We start from the raw sequence: 22,175 nt of genomic DNA, 5'->3' as shown, positions 1-22,175 counted from the left end.
ATCTTTACTTAGTATATACTAAGTTGATCTTCTGTATAAAGAGATAATTAAAAATGAATCTTGATGAAGAATGGGATGGGAGAGGAAGTGGGAGATGGGATGGTTTTGCCTGGGAGGGAGGTTATGGGGACAAAGCCGCTATAGTACAAAAGTTGCAATTTGGAAATGTTTATTTATTAAATAACAGTTAAAAAAAACAAAAACAAAGGAAAAAAGTATACCACTGTGTATTATTCCATAGTTTCAGTTATTAAATTTATAGGAAAAATATGGGCACATAGAACTACATTTTGGACTGTTTCAAAAAAATCTAAGATAGTTTTATTTTTTGTTCTGTAAATATTCACAAGGGTAAGTATAGATTTCCTTTCAATTAATATGATAGCATTAGGGCCTAGAAGATTCTGAAGAGCTATGAACTTTGAAAACCTATGTACTTTGGAAATTTATATTTATTAATTAAAAGTTTTTTTTTTTAAAGTCTACTTAAGTCTAACTGGATATCCTCTGAATGTAATCTGGAATTTCTCCTGCACATTTTAGAATCTTCTTCTTTATATTTCACTATGTTGAATTTGTTTACAATGTGTCATGGTGAGGCTCTTTTCTGGTCATGGCTACTGGGAGTTCTGTGTGCTTCTAGTACTTGGATGTCCCTTTCTTTCTCCAAACCTTCAAAGTTTTCTGTTAGTATTTCCCTAAAAAATGTCTTCTAATGCATTCTCTCTCTCCATGCCTTCAGGAACTCTTAGAAATTGAATATTTTTTAGTATCCTGTAGATTCCCAATGATGTTTTCTAGTGTTCTAATTTCTACTTCTTGCTTTTGGTTTGACTGTGTACTTTGCTGTGCTTTGTCTTATGGCCAGCAAGCTCTGTTCATTTCTCCAGGTTAAGGGTATGCCTATGGTGACAAACCCAGGTTTGGTGTGGTAAATCTTCTCTCTCTTTTGTTTTCAATTAGAAGGGAAGTATATTCTGCTCAGCTGAGCTCTTCTCCTCAAAGGAGAACAGTGCCTGAGTGCTAGCCCCAGTGGGTATAATATTCATTAGCTCTGTTCCAAGGACCACACAATGGATCTGTGCTGTCTTCAGTGTAAGTTGATTCCCCAGCAATGTCTCTCACCAGGTACCAGGAGCCCCCAAGCTAGTGGCATCTCCCACTGATACTGCTCAAAATCCCAGCCACACCATGGGTTCTCCCACACACACTCAGTGTTTTTCACAGTCCTGGCTCAGAAGCTTCACATAGTCACAAGCTCCTAGCCCCCTGTTATTTCTCCTCACCAGAGTCAGGAGTCTCTGCCTGGCTGATTGCCAGGCACAGCACCAGCTTGCACATCTGTTACATATGTCCAAAATGGCACCCACTCTACCAGCTAGCCAGAGTACACCTTTGTAAAATGATTGGAAATGTGTCTGTCCTGTCCTTTTTGTTTTTTCCTCATTTTGCTGGTACACTTTCCCCCACGGGGCTTCAAGCTTAATTCCCTCTAGGCTTTTCCTGCCACTTTTTTGCCAGTGACTTGGGCTGCTGCGGTCTGCTCTCTTCTCACTTTCCAGCATTGTTTTGTAGGCTCTCAGCTGTTGGAGTCCCAAGCTGTGTATGCCCACACTTTATGTGTATGTTTACCATGTCTCATTAATTTTATTAGAGTTTTCTCTGTTATTTTCCCCTAAATCTTCCCAAGAGTACACTATCTCCACTTCTTTTTAACTGTATCTCCTGTACCTGAGCAGTAAGCTCCCTCCCTACTCTGCCATCTTGGAACTTTGCTGAACAATATACTCCTAAATGAACAGTGGGTAACAAAAGAAATCAGAAATAAAAAAAAAATTCTGGAAACAAATGAAGATGACAGTACCTCATGTCAAAGCTTATGTGATTCATCAAAAGTAGTGTTAAGAGGGAAGTTTATACTGATCAATGCATACATCAAAAAACTGGAAAGTCACCAAATAAGTGAGTTGTCAATGCATCTCAAGGACCTTGAGAAAAAAAAGTCTTGACCTAAATTCTGAATTAGTAGGAGGAAAGAAATAATTAAAATTAAGGGAAAAAATAAAAAAAAATTGAAATGAAAAAAAAAGCAATACAAAAGGTCAATGAAATGAAGAGCTGTTTTTTTTTTTTTTTTAATAAGCCATTGACCTAACAAACCAAAAAAGAGGGAGAAGACCCAAATCAACAAAATCAGAGGTGCAAAAGAAAATGTAACATATACCACAGGAATAAAAAGAATCATCAGGAATTCTTATAAAGAACTGTATGTGAACAAATCAGGAAACCTAGAAGAAATGGATAAATTCCTTGGCACATCTGAACCATGAAGACAAGGAACATCTAAACAGACCAATAACCCAAATGTGGTTTACTGAGTAATAAAGACCCTTTAACAAAGAAAATCCCAGGTCCCAACAGCTTCACTGCTGAATTCTACCAGACATTTAAAGAAGAACTAATCCCAATTCTTCTCAAGCTATTCAAAAGAGGGCATCCTCTCAAACCGCTTCAATGAAGCTTACATCACCTTAATACCTGAGCCAGAAAAAGACATGACAGAGAAGGACAACTATAGAACAATATCCCTGGTGAAACTCCTCAACAAAATACTGGCAGATTAAATCCAACAGCACATAAGAAAGATCATTCACTTAAACCAAGTGGGATTTATCCCTAGTATGCAGGATGCTTCAACATCTGAAAATCATTAAATGTGATAAGCCACATTAGCAAACTGAAGATCAAAACCTACATGATTATGTCAATAGATGTAGCAAAAGCTTTTGACAAAATTAAACCCTCTTTTGGGCCGGTGCTGCGGCTCAATAGACTAATCCTCTGCCTTCCGTGCCAGCACACCGGGTTCTAGTCCCGGTCGGGCACTGGATTCTGTCCCGTCTGCCCCTCTTCCAGTCCAGCTCTATGCTGTGGCCTGGGAGTGCAGTGGAGGATGGCCCAAATGCTCCTACAAGTCCTTGGGCCCTGCACCCCATGGGAGACCAGGAGAAGCACCTGGCTCCTGGCTTCAGATCAGCGTGGTGCACTGGCCACAGTGGCCATTGGAGGGTGAACCAATGGCAAAGGAAGACCTTTCTCTCTGTCTCTCTCTCACTGTCCGATCTGCCTGTCAAAAAAATTTTAAAAACACACTCTTTGATGATGAAAACCCTATGCAAATTGGGTATAAAAGGAACATTCCTTGACATAATCTAAGTATTTATACAAACGCACAGCATGCAACCTCCTGGATGGGGAAAATTGGAGGTATTCCAATTAAGATCTGGAACCTGAAAAGGATGCCAAGTCTAATGATTGCTATGAAATATCTTCCTGGAAGTTTTAGCTAGAGCCATCAGGCAGGAATAAAAGAAATGAAAGGTATACAAATATGGAAAGAAGAAGTCAAGCTATCCCTATTTACTGATGACATGATTCTATATATAGGGAATCCAAAAGACTCCATGAAGACACTATTGGAAGTTATATAAGAATTTGGTAGTAGCTGGAGTTAAAATAAACACACAAAAGTCGATACCCTTTGTATACCCAGAAAATACCGTAGCTGAGAAAGAATTTCTAAGATCAATCTCATTCACAATGTCTACAAAACACCTAAATACCTTGGAATAAATTTAATCAAGGACATCAAAGATCTCTACAATGAAAATTGCAAAACATTCAAGAAAGAAATAGAAGAAGACATAATGAAGTAGAAAAATAATCTTCCAGGTTATGTAGTGGAAGAAGCAACATCTTCAAAGAGACCCTGAATACCTAAAGCAATCTTGAACAACAAATACAAAGCTTGAGGCATCATAATACAAAACCTAAGACATACTACAGGGCAGTTATAATCAAAAGAAACCTGTACTGCCTTAAAAATAGCCTTGTACAACAAAGGAGCATAATTGAAACCACAGTAAAAAAAAGATACACATCTACAATCAACTTATCTTTGACAAAGGAGCAAAAATCAACTTCTGGAGCCAAGACAGTCTCTTCAAAAAATACTGCTGGAAAAATTGGTTCTCTACCTGGAGAAGTATGAAGTAAGACTGCTGCCTTATACCTTATGCAAAAAAATCCACTCTAAATGAACCAGAGACCTAAATAGAGAACATTGGGGAAGCCATCCAAAACATTGACATAGGGAAATATTTCTTGGAAGTCTTCTAGAAGAGGTAACCAACAGAATGGGAGAAAATATTTAAAAAAATGCAACTGACAAAGGATTAACTTCCATATTCTATAAAGAGCATGAGAAACTCTACAACTACAAAAAAATCCAAATAAGAAAATGGCAAAGGACCTGAACATATATTTTTCAAGAGAGGAAATTTAAATGTCCTATAGACACACAGAAAAATGCTCAGTATCATTAGGCTTCAGGGAAATGTGAATCAAAAGCACAATGAGGTTTCACCTCAACTCTGTTAGAATGGCTTACATACAGAAATCAACAAACAACAAATGCTGGCAAGGATGTGGGGAGAAAGGTACCTTAATCCACTATTGGTAGGAATGTAAAGTGTTAAAGCCACTGTGGACTACAGTATGGAGATATCTCAGAAAGCTGAATATAGTGCTACCATATGACCCAGCCATCTCAGCCCTGGATATTTATCCATGGGAAGTGAAACCATAATTCTGAATAGTTATGTGTATCCCCATCAATTGCCGATAAAAAAAAATATGGTATATACCCTATGGAATAATGCACTGTGGTAATAGAAATGAAAACTTGTTGTTTGCAGCCAAATAGATATAAATGGAAACCATTTTACTTACGAAATAAGCCAGTCAGAAAAGGACACATACCATATTGTCTTTCTGATCTGTGGTAACTTATAGAGTACTTTAGATGTAATCTATAGGAGTGAAAATGAAACTTTGAGATGTATTGATTTTGAACAGCCCTTGCCTTGACTGTTGTGGAACAATGTTGTTTTCTTGTTTGTTTTTGTTCTTTACTTCTTTTATTCTTCATAGTAATCATTTAACTCTCTACTTAGTGTAGGGCTAATCTTATGAGTGTAAAAATTAACTTAAAATTAATCTCTGTAAAAATAAGAATAGGAAAGGAAAAGGGAGGAGGAAGAAATGTGAAAGTATGGGTGGGGGGATGTTGGGAGGAAAGAAGCATCACATTCCCAAATCTGTATATATTAAATGCAAGATGTTATATTCCTTAAACAACATTTTAAAAATTAAGAAATTCAATGGTGATATCATAAATTACTTGTAAAGTCATAAATAAATATTGTGATATCATAAAATCCTTGTGATGTTGTAATCAACTGGGATATGATAAACCACCATCATAAACATCATTCTGATGTCAAAATTCATTCTGAATTTACAAAAACATTGTGACATTGTAATTCTATCATTATAAAGTCATAATGAAGCATAATGTCATGAACCACATTGTGACATCATACTAGTTGTGGTATCTTAAAAACCATTGTTACCTCATAAATTAATATTTTGTCACCATAAACCAATCATTTTGATGTCCTAAACCAGCTGCTATGATTTCAAAATCAATTAACAAGTCATAAATTCATTGCAGTGTCATAAATTCACAATTGTAACATTTAATTGCGATGCCATAACTCATTGTTGTGATGCCATAAATGACCATTGTGATGTTATAATCAGCTCTGATGGTATAAGCTACTGCTATGAAGTGATAATCATCATGAGATCATAAAAGCTATAGTGATAATCATATTCCAATATTGTGATGTCATTAATACACATTTTGATGTTATAAACCAATTATTGTGTTGCCATAATGCATTTTAAATAATATAGTGATGATATAATAAGACACTGTGCTTTTATAGACCTATATCATCATGTAATAATTGTGATCTGGTAAAAAGCCTTGTGATGTCATAATCTATGGGGATGGGATAAAACAGCATTGTTATGTGATGTCATAATCAATTGTAAACTCATAAAAACCTCTGTGAGATCATAAACCACAACTAGAATGTCATAATTGATTGTGAATTCATAAACCACTATTATGATGCAAAATCAATTATATGAAAAAATCATGTCCTATACCAATACTCTAATGCCATGAAAGTACCATAATAATGTCATAAGTTAACCATTGTGCTGTCATAATAAATTATGGAGTCTCACTATTGTGTCAACATAAATCCGTCATTCTGATATCATGATCAACTGTGATACAGAACTCCATTGTGCTGTCCTAAAATAGCCATTATGATGTTATAATGAATTGTGACATCACAGAAACCATTGAGAGGTCAAAATCAATTGTGATGACAAAATAAAATTGTGTGTCATAACCTACCATTTGAAAAGGTTTATTTATGTACTTATTTTATTTGAAAGGCAAAGTTAGAGAGACAGAGAAAGAGAAATCCTCCATCTGCTGGTTCCCTCCCCAAATGGCCACAAAAACTGGGTCTATGCCAGGCTAAAGCCAGAAGCCAGGAAATTCTTTCAGGTCTCTCACATGGTTGCAGGGGCCCAAGGACTTCAGCCATTATCCACTGATTCTCCTTGCACAATAGCAGGGAGCTGGATTGGAAGTGGAGCATCCAAGACTCAAACCAGTGCCCATATGGGATGCCAGAACTACAGGAAGTGGAATAACTTGCTGCACTGCAGCACTGGTCCCAAACTTGGGTTATGTCCAAAAAACCTTGTGTTGTCATAAAGAAGTGGGATGTCATAAGCAACTCCTGTGATATCATAAACATTGTGACATAAAACTATAAACTATATTGTGACATAAATCCATATGACATCCATTTTGATGTCATAAACCAAGTGTAGGGTGATATAAAAATCACTGTGAAGTTACATGGCATTGTATGTGTCATAATCAATTATATCATAAAAACCATTGTGAAATCATAAATCTACCATTGTGATGTAATAATAAACTGAGGTGTCATAAAGCAGTATTGTCATAATTGATTGTGACTTCAATAATTCATCACAATAATTAAATTGCGATGTCATATGCCAACTTTTTGATGACATAAATCTATGATTGTGATATCATATTTAATTTTGATGTTATAACAATTATTGTGAGGTCACAGCCAGTGTTTATGCCACACGATCCACCATTTCTGTTATATATGTATGATTTTGATGCAACAATCATAAACTTATTAAAATTGTGATGCATATACACATTGTGATATCATTTATAATGATGTAATAAACTACCATCATCATGTCATAGTGCATTTGATATCATAATACCATTGCTTAATCAATTGTGATTTCATGAACCAGCGTTATGATTTTAAAATGAATTGAGCAATCATAAAAATAATAAGTCAAAAATCTAGTGCAGTGTCATAAAAATCCATTGCAATGTCATAAAGCTACAACTGTTATGTAATCAATTGTAATATAAAAATCTTTGTGATATAATCAGTCCTGATGTGGTAAACCACCATTGTCACATAAACCTAACATAGTAATATACTCATTTATGAGATCACAAAACATTTTGACATCATAATCCAATTGTGATGCCATAATCAGTCAAGTTTAAAAACTTGTGATATCATAGGCCGGTGCCACGGCTCAACAGGCTAATCCTCCGCCGAGCGGCGCTGGCACACCAGGTTCTAGTCCCAGTTGCCCCTCTTCCAGGCCAGCTCTCTGCTGTGGCCAGGGAGTGCAGTGGAGGATGGCCCAAGCGCTTGGGCCCTGCACCCCATGGGAGACCAGGAGAAGCACCTGGCTCCTGCCTTCGGATCAGTGTTGTGGGCCAGCTGCAGTGCACTGGCCATGGCGGCCATTGGAGGGTGAACCAATGGCAAAGGAAAACCTTTCTCTCTGTCTCTCTCTCTCACTATCCACTCTGCCTGTCAAAAAAAAAAACAAACAAAACTTGTGATATCATAAAGCAATAATGTACATTATGACACATTAATAATGTGCAAAAACACTGTATTATCAGAAACCTATCATTTATGTTACAGTAAATTGTGAAGCCATCAAAACTTCTGGCTTCATACACATAACATTGTGACATCATAATTGATTGTAATGCCATATGCTACCACTGTGTTATCATAAACCATCATGGCAATGTTCCAATGGATAGTGATGTCATAAACCACCATTATGATTTAAATTGTGATCTCATAAAGCCATTGTGATTTCATAAAGCAATATTTGATGCCATACACAAACAATTGTGATGTCATAATCCAACTGTTGTGATGTCATGATTAATTGTAAAGTTCTAAATCTATTGTGACATCATACACCTATCATTGTGCCATCAGACATATTGTTCTGATATCATAATTGTAGCATCATAAAATGAATTTAAAAGTAGTAACTATTTTGAAGGCATTACAAGCATAAATCTACTGTAATATCATAATCAATTGTGATGTATTAAACACCCATGTGAAGTCAATATAAATTTTGTGATATGAGGTCAATATCAATATTGCGATTCACAAAAACCATTGTGATGTCATAAATCCATATTGTGATGCTCTAACCCCACAATGTTATATCATAACCCAACCATAATCAACTCTGATTTCATAGACCTACCATGGTCAGGTGCTTGGGCCCTGCACCCCATGGGAGACCAGGAAAAGCACCTGGCTCCTGGCTCCTGGCTCCTGCCATCGGATCAGCGCAGCACGCCGGCCGCGGCAGCCATTGGAGGGTGAACCATCGGCAAAGGAAGACCTTTCTCTCTGTCTCTCTCTCTCACTGTCCACTCTGCCTGTCAAAAAAAATAAATAAATAAACCTACCATGGTAATGTCACAATCATGATGTCATAAGCCACCATTTGATGTAAAAAGCCATTGTGATGTTTTAAGCCTTCTATTGTGATATGAAAAACCAACCACTGAGTTTCCATAATCAATTGTGATGTCATAAAACTACCTTACAACCACCATTATGATGTCATAAACCAACTACTGTGATGTGATGTCATATGTAAACTAGCATAGACATTATTTTAATATTATACTCAATTCTGAAGTCATAAAATGAATTTTGAAGTGAAAATATATTGTGATGTCATAAAGTTACCATTGTTTTAATCAATTGTGATTGTTGAAAAAAACCTCATGATTTCTTAATCAACTGGGACAAATTCATTATCAATTGTTATGTCATAGAATATCATTATGATGTTATCATAAATTGTGATGTCACAGAAACCATAAAAACCATCATGCTGTTATAAAGCTACCATTGTTGTGTCACAATTAATTGTAATTTTGTAAACCTTGTAATGTTATAATTAATAATCCACCATTGTGATGTACTAAACCTACCATTTAATGTCACAACCAACTGTGAAGTTATAAAACAATTGTAATATCAGAAGTTGAATTTTATGACATCATAATCAATTGAACTGTCATAAAATACCATTGTAAGTAATTGTGACATAAAATCTATTGTGATGTCATAAACCAGTATTTTACATAAAAATCTATGGTCATGTTACAAAGCTACCATTATTTTGTCATAATCAATGATGATGTCACAAAAATCATGTCATAATCAACTCAAATATTATAAGCCACCATTATTATATCATAAACCTATAACTGTGAGTCATAAACAATTCCGAACCATTGTGAGGTAAACCTACCATTTTGAAATACTAATGAATTGTGATGTCATAATCACTATTGTTATTTCATAGACTATTATATGTGATATCATATTCCATACAAAGCCATTGTAAATTATAAACCAACTGCTCTGATGTCATAATCAATTATGAAGTGTCATGATCAAATGTAATTTCATAAACTACCATTGTGATATTATGAACACTGTGATGCCATGAACGTTGTGATCTCATAAATCATCACAGTGTTGTAATAATTGTGATGTTATGAAAATAATTGTTATATACCAATATCCTGATGCTATAAATGCACCATTTTTGTCATTAAACAACCATTACATTGCCATAATTGATTTTGAAGTCCTAAAATGTTTTGATATCATGAACAAGAATGTGATGTCATAATCATATGCGGTGTTATACCACCATGTTGTCATAAATCCATATTGAACTATCATACTCAATGTTGAAGTGATAAAACAATTGTGATTAGCCAGCCATTGTGTTGTTATAATCACTAGAGATGACATAAACTGTCGCTCCCCCTCTTCATGCAGGAACGACACAGGACCCTGCGCTGTTCTTTCGTCTGCTCGGCCCTCCCCGGGTTTGCTGCTGGTTCTTCCCGGGTTGGCTGCTGGTCCTTCCCGGGTTGGCTGCTGGTCCTTCCCGGGTTGGCTACCGTCCCTTCCACCTCCGTGGAAGGGCGGTTCCCCCTGCCACATTCCCCACTTCCGCGGGGGAGCGGCACACCGCCGGCCGGCTCTCTCGGGGGCTGCACAGGTGTTCCCCTTAGATGTTCCCCTTAGATGTTCCTGGTGCATGCCGTCTCTCTCCTCCTTTATAGTCCTCCTCCACCAATCCCAACTCTGCTACCCACACGCTGAGTACGCTGCTCTCCTCCAATCAGGAGCAGGTCCCACAGTTTATTGGTTGAACTGGAGGCAGCTGTGTAGAAGCTGTTTCCCTTCTCAGCGCCATATTGTGGGAAAGCAGATGCATAGAATAAGTCTTAATTCCAGTAACTTAGTCTAGTCCGAGTTGCTCCCAGTTGCTCCCCACAGATCCCCCTTTCTTTTTATTTTTGGCGTTGATACGCACCTGTCTTCGGTGCCCCGTGGCACACACTCTGCTCTGCTTGCTAGAGTTGCCCACAGGTTCTTACAAGTCCTATCAATCAGGCAAACCGAATCCGGGTCCTCTCTTCGCCATGTTGTGAGGAGGTTTTTAGGCGCTGATGCGTGCCTGTGTTCGGTGCCCTGCAGCGCATGCTCTGCTCTGCCTGCAGGTGCTTACAAGCCCTATCAGGCAAACCGAATCCAAGCCCTCTCATTGCCGTCTTGTGGGGAGACTTATTAGTATTGGTTCGTGCCTATCTTCGGTGACCTGCGGCGCATAAGCTGCTAGCCGCCCGCAGGTGCTCATCGCCTCACTAATCAGGCAGACCGAATCCAAGCTCTCTCATTGCCATGTTGTGGGGAGGCCTTTCTATTTCTCTATTTCTCTATGTCCGGGCATTCCTATTTCTCCCATTTTACTTCTATCTTCCAGCATTCCTATTTCTCTCATTTTACTTCTAAACTTCTGTTTCTCTTATCCCTGCGGCTTCCCGGCGCCCGCCCCGAGGCTGCTTCTCGGCACCTTGCCCCGCGGCAGCTTCACGGCTCTGCGCGGCTTCCCAGCGCCTCGCCCCGCCGGCGGGCTCCCGGCTCTGCGCGGCTCGGCTTCGCGCGCACACTCCGCGGTCTCCACGCCCTTCGCGTCCGCACCACAGCCTCGCGCCAGCCCTGCGTTCCCTATCTATTCACGCCCCGTGCTCTCTCTGCACGTGGCGGCTTCCGTGAGTCACACAGCGTAGCTTACGTCTCCGCCACTAGCATTCAATCCAAGTTCCCCGGACTAACCTGGCGAATTCCAACCTGGCGGCCCACGTCTCTGGTTCCAGATCTTCGCCTCTTGCTCCCCGGGGTGACTTGAAGAATTCCAAGGTGGCTTACGTTTCCACCTCGGCCTGCACTCGCGGCTTCATCCTCCCTAACATTTTTCTCTACCCGGTATGTTTCCCTAAGTTTTCTTCCAACAATATTCCTCCCTCATTTCTCCTGGCTTCTCCCCACAGTCCGTATCCAAGTCTAAGTTTCTTACAGGTTTCACTTTCACTTTCAACCTGCAGTCCGTATCTGAGTTTAAGTTTCTTCTTGCTTTCACTTTAAATCCTAACTTCTTTCCCACAGTCCATATCCGAGTCTATGCCTAGGCTTTCGATAGCTTCTTCCGGCACCTTTTCCATCCGGCTTTCCCTAGGCTCTTTGCTAGTCTCTCTCTCCGGTAATTTCCCACTTCTTCCTGTTTCTTCCCTCCTAAGTTTCCTATCCGAGTCACGGCACCATTATGTCGCTCCCCCTCTTCGTGGAGGAACGACACAGGACCCTGCACTGTTCTTTCGTCTGCTCGGCCCTCCCCGGGTTTGCTGCTGGTTCTTCCCGGGTTGGCTGCTGGTCCTTCCCGGGTTGGCTGCTGGTCCTTCCCGGGTTGGCTACCGTCCCTTCCACCTCCGTGGAAGGGCGGTTCCCCCTGCCACATTCCCCACTTCCGCGGGGGAGCGGCACACCGCCGGCCGGCTCTCTCGGGGGCTGCACAGGTGTTCCCCTTAGATGTTCCCCTTAGATGTTCCTGGTGCATGCCGTCTCTCTCCTCCTTTATAGTCCTCCTCCGCCAATCCCAACTCTGCTACCCACACGCTGAGTACGCTGCTCTCCTCCAATCAGGAGCAGGTCCCACAGTTTATTGGTTGAACTGGAGGCAGCTGTGTAGAAGCTGTTTCCCGTCTCAGCGCCATATTGTGGGAAAGCAGATGCATAGAATAAGTCTTAATTCCAGTAACTTAGTCTAGTCCGAGTTGCTCCCAGTTGCTCCCCACAATAAACCATCATTGTGATGCCATTAGCTTCCATTGTGACATAATAAAACTGCCATTGTGATGTCATAATACATGCTGGCCATGGAGACCTTCCCCAGGGATGGTCAGACTGCAAAAATTGATGTGATTCCTTCACCACCACGGCTGCCCCTTCCTGCCCTGCACCCCTTACCCTTGCTCCCTGCCAGACCTGTAACCGGGTGGGTCTGAGTGGGAACCTTACGTGAATGCCTTCTGTGGACATCCAGCCCTGTGGCCTAAAGGGCTCCCAGGGCAGACTTACTCCCCACAAAACTTGAAGCTGGGGAAGCTGCAGCTACACATCCACAAAGGGCTGGCACTTAACACCCATCACCTGGAAGGCTGTTGACCAACTCACCCAGGGTGCCCTCCCATCTTCTGGTGGTGTCATGATTTGGAGTGTCCATTCTTGCCCAGGACCTGGTGAGAGGTAAAAAGACCTTTTTTCACTGTCACCCAATAGTCCATGGTGATGGCATAAAAACTCATTATGATGTAATCAACTGGGAGTGATAAACCATTGTTGTTGTATCAGAAACCAACCATTGTGGTGTAATAATCAATTGTGGAGTCACAAAAACCACTGTGATGTCATAAATAACCATTTTGCAGTATCATAATCAATTGTAATGCCATAAACCATTATGATGTCATAAACCTACTCTTCTGATTTCATATAAATTGTGGCGTCATAAACTATGATGTTATAAACTCTTAAAATATCATGGCAATATAAAGCTACCATTGTGATATTATGATCAATTGTGATGCCATAAAAACTTTGTGATATTATAAAGCTATCATTGACATGTCATAATTAATTGTGACATTACCATTGACATGTCACAATAAATCATGATGTAAAAGTTCTTGTGATTACATAATCAACTGGGATGTGATAATTCACCATTGTTATATCATAAAGCTAACATTGTGATATAAAAATTCTGATGTGGTAAACCACCATTGTGATGTCATAATAAATTGTGATGTAGTAAAAAACATTGTGATACCATAAACCAATATTATAAACCAAAAATTGTCATATCATAAACTAAATTGTGATATCATGACCAACTGTGAAGTCATAAAAATTATTGTCATGCCATAAACTTGTAAAAATCAGTTGTAAAGTTATAAACCATTATCATTTTATAATCGATTGTGATGTCATCAAAAGCATTATGATGACATATGCCAATATTGTGATAACATATACATGAAATTGTGATTTCTCAAGCCAACCATTGTATTCTCACTATGAACTTTTGTCATGAAAATCATTGTGACATCAGAAACCTATCATTGTGTATCATAATCAATTGCAGTATCACAATATGTCCGAAACTATCATTGTTGTGTCATAATTCATTGTGATATTGCCAAAACCATTGTAATGTCATTATCAATTGGGATGTGAAAAGCTTCCCCTGTGATATCATAAACCTCAGGATAATTTACTATGTTACCAGGAGAGGAATGTCATTTTTGGGTAATTGTAAATATATGTTTTATAAACCATAGAAAAAGTTATGTATCAGAAAACTTGAGTGTAAATCGCACATAAAATAGCATACAATTTCAAAGACTTTGGGTATTCTGTATCTTTCAATCAAAACCTGTATTGAATTTTTCATAGAAAGAACACCTGTTAGTTACCATAGAACAGGTAAAACATATAATTTTTTTCTTTTGGAGACTGTCTTATTTCAGAAAATATAATGGTTTCCAGTTGCATACATTTTGTTGTGAAAGACAGGATTTCAGTTTTTTATTGCTGAATAATATTCCATAGTATACACATACCACATTTTCTTTATGCAATCATCAAATGATGGGCATCTGGGCTAATTCCATATCTTAGTTATTGTAAATTGAACTGCAATAAATGTGGGATACAGGTAACTCTTTCATATGCTGATTTCATTTTGTTTGGATATTATCCCAGGAGTGACATGACTGGATCATATGGTAGATCTATTTTCAGCTTTCTGAGGAATTTTCTTACTGTATTCCACAATGGCTATTCTAGTTTACATTTCCACCAACACTGGACTCGCTAATATTTTCTCCACATGCTCACCAGTATTTATTGATTTTTTAATTTCTTTCTTGCTAATAATAATTTAAATTTGGGGCAGTATAGGACTCATTTTCCTTTTCAATACACCAAAAGAATTGGGGTTCTAAGGAAAAAATAAGTTCATACATGAAGAAATTGGAAACAAAATATAGGAGGTGTATTAGTGTCATCTAAACTCAACCATGGAAGAATTGACAGTATTCTACCAAAGTTTCTGAAGGCTTTTAACTTTGATGAATAGATTTTCCTTTCCCTTATATAGCAAGTATTTTTCCTTCTTCCATAAAACCAATAGTGACATTTCTTAAAAATAAAAGAAATTGATGAAGTAATTCCGTAAAATTTATTAATGTTAAATAAATTTTCAGAATTTATACACACAGAGAAACAAGCACTTTTAATATTGTCATATTGTTCATGATTGTACAAAAACTGATATACTGTGCAAAAGATTCTGAATTTACTTATAATCCATCCCAGTCACTATATATGAAATGTTCTGCTTTGCTAAATACTCACTGAGAATGTTTTACTTACATAGCATGTAGCTTCCTGAAGCCTTCCATTTTTCTTCTTACTCCAAGTCCCAATCAATGTAGAAACATAGCTGTGGAATTATTCTTTTGCTGTGTTCTTGGAAGAACAAGGAGGTAATAGGGAAAGACAGCTGTACAGCAAAGACCAAGAATATCCAAGGGAGGTCAAGAAAGTCAGCTGAGATTACCAATATCTATGCTGCATGCTCTGTCCTTTAATATATTTTTATTTTCCTGCACAAAAAGAGATCAGGGCTACTGCTGTCTTTTGATAATTAATGAGATACACAGTGCTGAAGGAAAGTGACTTAAAAGACACCAGAGCTGACACAGAATCCCAGCATACACAAATGACAAAAAATGTATGAACTTGCTTCCTGTTTCCTGAAATAGCAATGAAGTAGAACAAATAGGAAATTAGAAAATAAAAAAATAGAAATCTCATGCCAGATTAAGGAAATTTGAACTTCTTTTTTCTAGAAGGAACAATTAAATATATATAAATGGAGGAAGACAGAATTGTTTTTTTTAGAAATCAGAAGGGAGAAAGCACATTAAACACTACTGTGACACCACCCAGAAAAAATGAAAAACTTATTTCAACTAGCACAGTGACAGTGAGAATAAAAAGATTGGGGAAATAAGACCAACAGAGTTAAGATACACCAGTTGTGACAGCGGACAGAATTTGAGTGTAAAGAAAAGGTATATGATTAACAGAAACATTGAATAGAGAAATTTCTAAACATTTGGGAAAAATAATTTCCTGTATAAAAACAATGAGAAGACTTTTAAAAACTGTAAGTATCCACATCTTCAGATCTGTAAATTTTATAGATGGTTGCAATAACCTTGGAAGTTTTTACTCAGAAACGTGGCTGAATTTCAGTAAAAGAAGTGAGATTTGGGATTTGGAATAGTTTTCAATTCAGGTCTTCCACTCCCTTCCTCCAAAGTATAAGTTTGGATTTCCCTAAACCAAAACCCCAAACCAAAAATCTCCAAAGTCCAAAACTTCCTCAGTGCTCACCACAAGAGGAAAATCCTACACCTGATCTCATGTAAGTTATTATGGTCAAAATGTTTGCACACTGGGGCCTGTGCTATGGTGCAGTGGGTTAAGGCTTCAGGCTGCAGAGCTGGCATCCCATATGGGCATGGGTTTGAGTCCCTGCTGCTCCACTTCTGATCCAGCTTACTGCTATTGTGCCTGGGAAAGCAGAGGAAGATGGCCTATTTTCTTTGGCCCCTGCACCCTCATGGGAGACCCAGAAGAATCTCCTGGCTCCTGGCCCTGGATAGGTTCAGCTCTGGTTATTGTGGCCATTTGGGGAATCAACCAGCAGATGAAACCTTTCTCTTTCCCTCTCTCTGTCTCTTCTCTCTAACTCTTTTTTTTTTAAATAAATATTTAAAAAAGTAAAACGCTGACATACTACAAAATATGGTATAAATTATGTTCACTCTATGAATAAGTGAATACCTCTTGAAATTTGAGTCCTATCACCAAGATTTCTCCTCAATTCTAAGAATATTCCAAAATCTCCCCATATTAGTCCCAAGCCATTTCCATAAGGGACAGACTAATTCTATTGAAAACCAACAATTCTATTCTCACATAGAAAATGAGCACCTGGACCAAGTGTGCAGGAATGTTTTTTTTTTTTTTTAATTTTTTAACTTTTATTTAGTAAATATAAATTTCCAAAGTACAGTTTATGGATTATAATGGCTCCCCCCCATAATTTCCCTCCCACTCGCACCCCTCCCATCTCCGGATCCATCTCCCATTCCATTCACATTAAGATCATTTTCAATTATCTTTATATACAGAAGATCAATTTAGTATAGATTAAGTAAAGATTTCCTCAGTTTTCACCCACACAGAAATACAAGGTGTAAAATGCTGTTTCAGTATTAGTTATAGCATTACTTCACATTGGACAACATATTAAGGACAGAGATCCCACATGAGGAGTAAGTACACAGTGACTCCTGTTGTTGATTTAACAATTTGACACTCTTGTTTATGGCGTCAATATTCTCCCTAGGCTCTTGTCATGAGTTGCCAAGGCTATGGAAGCCTTTTGAGTTTTCCGACTTCAATCTTATTCAGACAGGGCTGTAGGAAAAGTGGAAATTCCTCCCTTCAGAGAAAGGTACCTCCTTCTTTGACGGCACTGTTCTTTCCACTGGGATCTCACTCGCAGAGATCTTTCATTTAGGTATTTTTTTTTGCCAGAGTGTCTTGGCTTTCCATGCCAAAAATACTCTCATGGGCTCTTCAGCCAGATCCACATGCCTTAAGGGCTGATTCTGAGGCCAGAGTGCTATTTAGGACATCTGCCATTCTATGAATCTGCTGTGTATCCTGCTTCCCACGTTGGATCGTTCTCTCCCTTTTTGATTCTATCAGTTTGCATTAGCAGACACTAGTCTTGTTTGTGTGATCCCTTTGACTCTTAGACCTATCAGTGTGATCAACTGTGAACTGAAATTGATCACTTGGACTAGTGAGATGGCATTGGTACATGCCACCTTGATGGGATTGAATTGGAATCCCCTGGCACGTTTCTAACTCCACCATTTGGGGCAAATCAGCTTGAGCATGTCCCAAAATGTACATCCCCTCCCTCTCTTATTCCCACTCTTATATTTAATAGGGATCACTTTTCAGTTAAAATTTAAGCACCTAAGAATAATTGTGTGTTAATTACAAAACAAGAGTTGCCATTATTTAACCAGATTGGTGCTTCTGTAAAAAAAAAGTCCATTAGCAAACCCCATTTTTATATGACCAAACTCACAGCTAACCTTCTAATAGTAGTTTTTCCCCTAGGAATCCTTAGTAAAAACAAGAAGCAGCAATAGCTTTATCCCGAGCCTTCCTGATGTGATGATAAACATTGGGAAAAATATGCAATAGACACAAAATTAAAAAAAAAAAGCTGGAAAATGTGAATCAGGAATTGAATAATTGAATCTACTTCAAAATTCACATTTTGAAGCCCTAATCCCAAGTGTAATTAGCAGTAATTAAGGCCGGTGCCACGGCTCACTAGGCTAATCCTCTGCCTTATGGTGCCAGCACACCAGTTTCTAGTCCCAGTCGCGGTGCCAGATTCCATCCCGGTTGCCCCTCTTCCAGACCAGCTCTCTGCTGTGGCCAGGGAGTGAAGAGGAAGATGGACCAAGTGTTTGGGCCCTGCACTCCATGGGAGACCAGGAGAGGCACCTGGCTCCTGCCATCGAATCAGCACGGTGCACCGGCCACAGTACCATTGGAGGGTGAACCAACGGCAAAAGGAAGACCTTTCTCTCTGTCTCTCTCTCTCACTGTCCACTCCGCCTATCAAAAAAAATATAAAGAAGTAACTAAGAAGAAATGAGTCATAAGGATGTAGCCATAATCCAACAGAATTAGTTTTTTTCTAGGAAGACAGCAGAGAGTGTGTAACACATTCTTGGAAGAAATGGCATTTGAGGTTGTAATAAGCAAGATCTGTGTGCAAGCCAGTAAAAGACCCGTTACCATAGACTGACTCTACCAAAACCAATAGAAAATAAACTTCTGTTTTCTAATCCACTTAGTCGATGATAATTTTGTTTTGAAAAGCTAAGAAGAAGACTACACAAATGCCTACAGAGGGCCCTTATTAAAGTTCTAAACCATTCCTATGCTTGCAAATCGATCAATGTGATACACCACATTAACAAACTGCAGATGAAAAAACATATGATTACCTCAATAGATGCAGAGAAAGCATTTGATAAAATACAACACCCTTTCATGATGAAAACTCTAAGCAAATTGGGTATAGAAGGAACATTCCTGAGTACAATCAAAGCAATTTTTGAAAAACCCACGGCCAGCATCCTATTGAATAGGGAAAAGTTGGAAGCATTTCCACTGAGATCTGGTACCAGACAGGGATGCCCACTCTCACCACTGCTATTCAATATAGTTCTGGAAGTTTTAGCCAGAGCCATTAGGCAAGAAAAAAAATGAAAGTGATACAAATTGGGAAGGAAGAACTCAAACTATCCCTCTTTGCAGATGATATGATTCTTTATTTAGGGGTTCCAAAGAACTCTACTAAGAGACTATTGGAACTCATAGAAGATTTTGGCAAAGTAGCAGGTTATAAAATAAAAAATGCACAAAAATCAACAGCCTTTGTATACACAGCAATGCAACGGCTGAGAAAGAACTTCTAAGAGCAATATCATTCACAAAGGCTGCAAAAATAATCAAATACTTTGTAATACACTTATGGTGTTTTATGGTGTCATATATCTCTACAATGAGAATTACAAAACCTTAAAGAAAGGAATAGAAGAGAATGCCAAAAAATGGAAAAATCTTCCATACTCATGGATTGGAAGAATCAACATCATCAAATTGTCCATTCTCCCCAAAGCAATTTATAGATTCAATGTAACATAAAAATAACAAAGACATTGTTCTCAGATCTGGAAAAATGATGCTGAAATTCATATGGAGGCAAAGTGGACCTTGAATATCTAAAGCAATACTGTACAACAAAAACAAAGCCAGAGGCATCACAATACCAGATTTCAAGACATACTACAGGGCAGTTGTAATCAAAACAGCATGGTACTGGTACAGAAACAGATGGATAGATAAGTGGAACAGAATGGAAACACCAGAAATCAACCCAAACATCTACAGCCAACTTATATTTGATCACAGATCCAAAACCAATCCCTGGAGCAAGGACAGTCTATTCAATAAATGGTGCTGGGAAAACTGGATTTCCACATGCAGAAGCATGAAGCAAGACCCCTACATTTCCCCTTACACAGAAATCCACTCAACATGGATTAAAGAGCTAAATCTAAGACCCGACACGATCAAATTGTTAGAGAACACTGGAGAAACCTTGCAAGATATAAGCACAGGTAAAGACTTCTTGGAAAAGACCCTTTAGGCACAGGCAGTCAAAGCCAAAATTAACTATTGGGATTGCATCAAATTGAGAAATTTCTTTTTTTTTTTAACAGGCAGAGTGGACAGTGGGAGAGAGAGAGAGACAGAGAGAAAGGTCTTCCTTTGCCATTGGTTCACTCTCCAATGGCCGCCGCGGCCAGCGCGCTTCGGCCGGCGCACCACGCTGATCCGATGGCAGGAGCCAGGAGCCAGGTGCTTTTCCTGGTCTCCCATGGGGTGCAGGGCCCAAGCACTTGGGCCATCCTCCACTGCACTCCCGGGCCACAGCAGAGAGCTGGCCTGGAAGAGGGGCAACCGGGACAGAATCCGGCACCCCGACCGGGACTAGAACCCGGTGTGCCGGCACCGCTAGGCGGAGGATTAGCCTAGTGAGCCGCGGCGCCGGCCTAAATTGAGAAATTTCTGTACTGCAAAAGAAACAGTCACTAAAGTGAAGAGGCAACTGACAGAATGGGAAAAATATTTGCAAACTATGGAACAGATAAAGGACTGATAACCAGAATCTACAAAGAAATCAAGAAACTCCACAACAACAAAACAAACAACCCACTTAAGAGATGGAGCAAGGACCTCAATAGACGTTTTTCAAAACACGAAATCCAAATGGCCAACAGACACATGAAAAACATGTTCAGGATCACTAGCATTCAGGGAAATGCAAATCAAAACCACAATGAGGTTTCACCTCACCCCTGTTAGAATGGCTCACATTCAGAAATCTACCAACAACAGATGCTGGTGAGGATGTGGGGAAAAAGGGACACTAACCCACTGTTGGTGGGAATGCAAACTGGTTAAGCCTCTGTGGAAGTCAGTCTGGAGATTCCTCAGAAACCTGAATATAACCTTTCCATACCACCCAGCAATCCCACTCCTTGGAACTTACCTAAAGGAAATGAAATTGGCAAAAAAAGCTGTCTGCACCATAATGTTTATTGCAGCTCAATGCACAATAGCTAAGACCTGGAATCAACCTAAATGCCCATCAACAGTAGACTGGATAAAGAAATTATGGGACATGTACTCCATAGAATACTACACAGCAGTAAAAAACAATGAAATCTGGTCATTTGCCACAAAATGGAGGAATCTGGAAAACATCACGCTGAGTGAAATAGGCCAGTTCCAAAGGGACAAATATCATATGTTCTCTCTGATCAGTGACAACTAACCGAGCACCAAAAAGGAAACCTGTTGAAGTGAAATACACTGTGAGAAACAGTGACTTGATCAGCCTTGTCCTGACTGTCGAGGAACAACTTACTATTTTATTCCTTTTAGTATTTTTTTATTCTAGTTAATACCATTGGTTGACCTCTTTAATTAACACACAATTATTCTTAGGTGTTTAAATTTAACTGAAAAGTGATCACTGTTAAATATAAGAGTGGGAATAAGAGAGGGAGGAGATGTACATTTCGACACATTCTCAATCAGACTTGCCCCAAATGGTAGAGATAGAAATGTGCCAGGGGATTCCAATTCAATCCCATCAAGGTGGCATGTACCAGTGCCATATCACTAGTCAAAGTGATCAAATGCACTTCACAGTTGATCACACTGATAGGTCTAAGAGTCAAAGGGATCACACAAACAAGACTAGTGTCTGCTAATGCTAACTGATAGTATCAAAAAGGGAGAGAACGATCCAACATGGGAAGTGGGATACACAGCAGACTCATAGAATGGCAGATGTCCTAAATAGCACTCTGGCCTCAGAATCAGCCCTTAAGGCATTCAGATCTGGCTGAAGAACCCATGAGAGTATTTTTGGTATGGAAATCCAAGATACTGTTACAAAAAAAGGCCTAAATTAAAGATCTCTGTGAGTGAGATCCCAGTGGAAAGAATTGGCCATCAAAGAAGGAGGTACCTTTCTCTGAAGGGAGGAGAGAACTCCACTTTAACTATGACCTTGTCTAAATAGGATCAGAGTCAGCGAACTCAAAAGGCTTCCATATCTTTGGCAACCCATGACAAGAGCCGAGGGAGATTACTGACGCCATAAACAAAAGT

Source organism: Oryctolagus cuniculus, chromosome 20 (assembly GCF_964237555.1).
Source record: "Oryctolagus cuniculus chromosome 20, mOryCun1.1, whole genome shotgun sequence".
Lineage (NCBI taxonomy): Eukaryota > Metazoa > Chordata > Mammalia > Lagomorpha > Leporidae > Oryctolagus > Oryctolagus cuniculus.
This window is presented reverse-complemented; position numbering follows the sequence as displayed.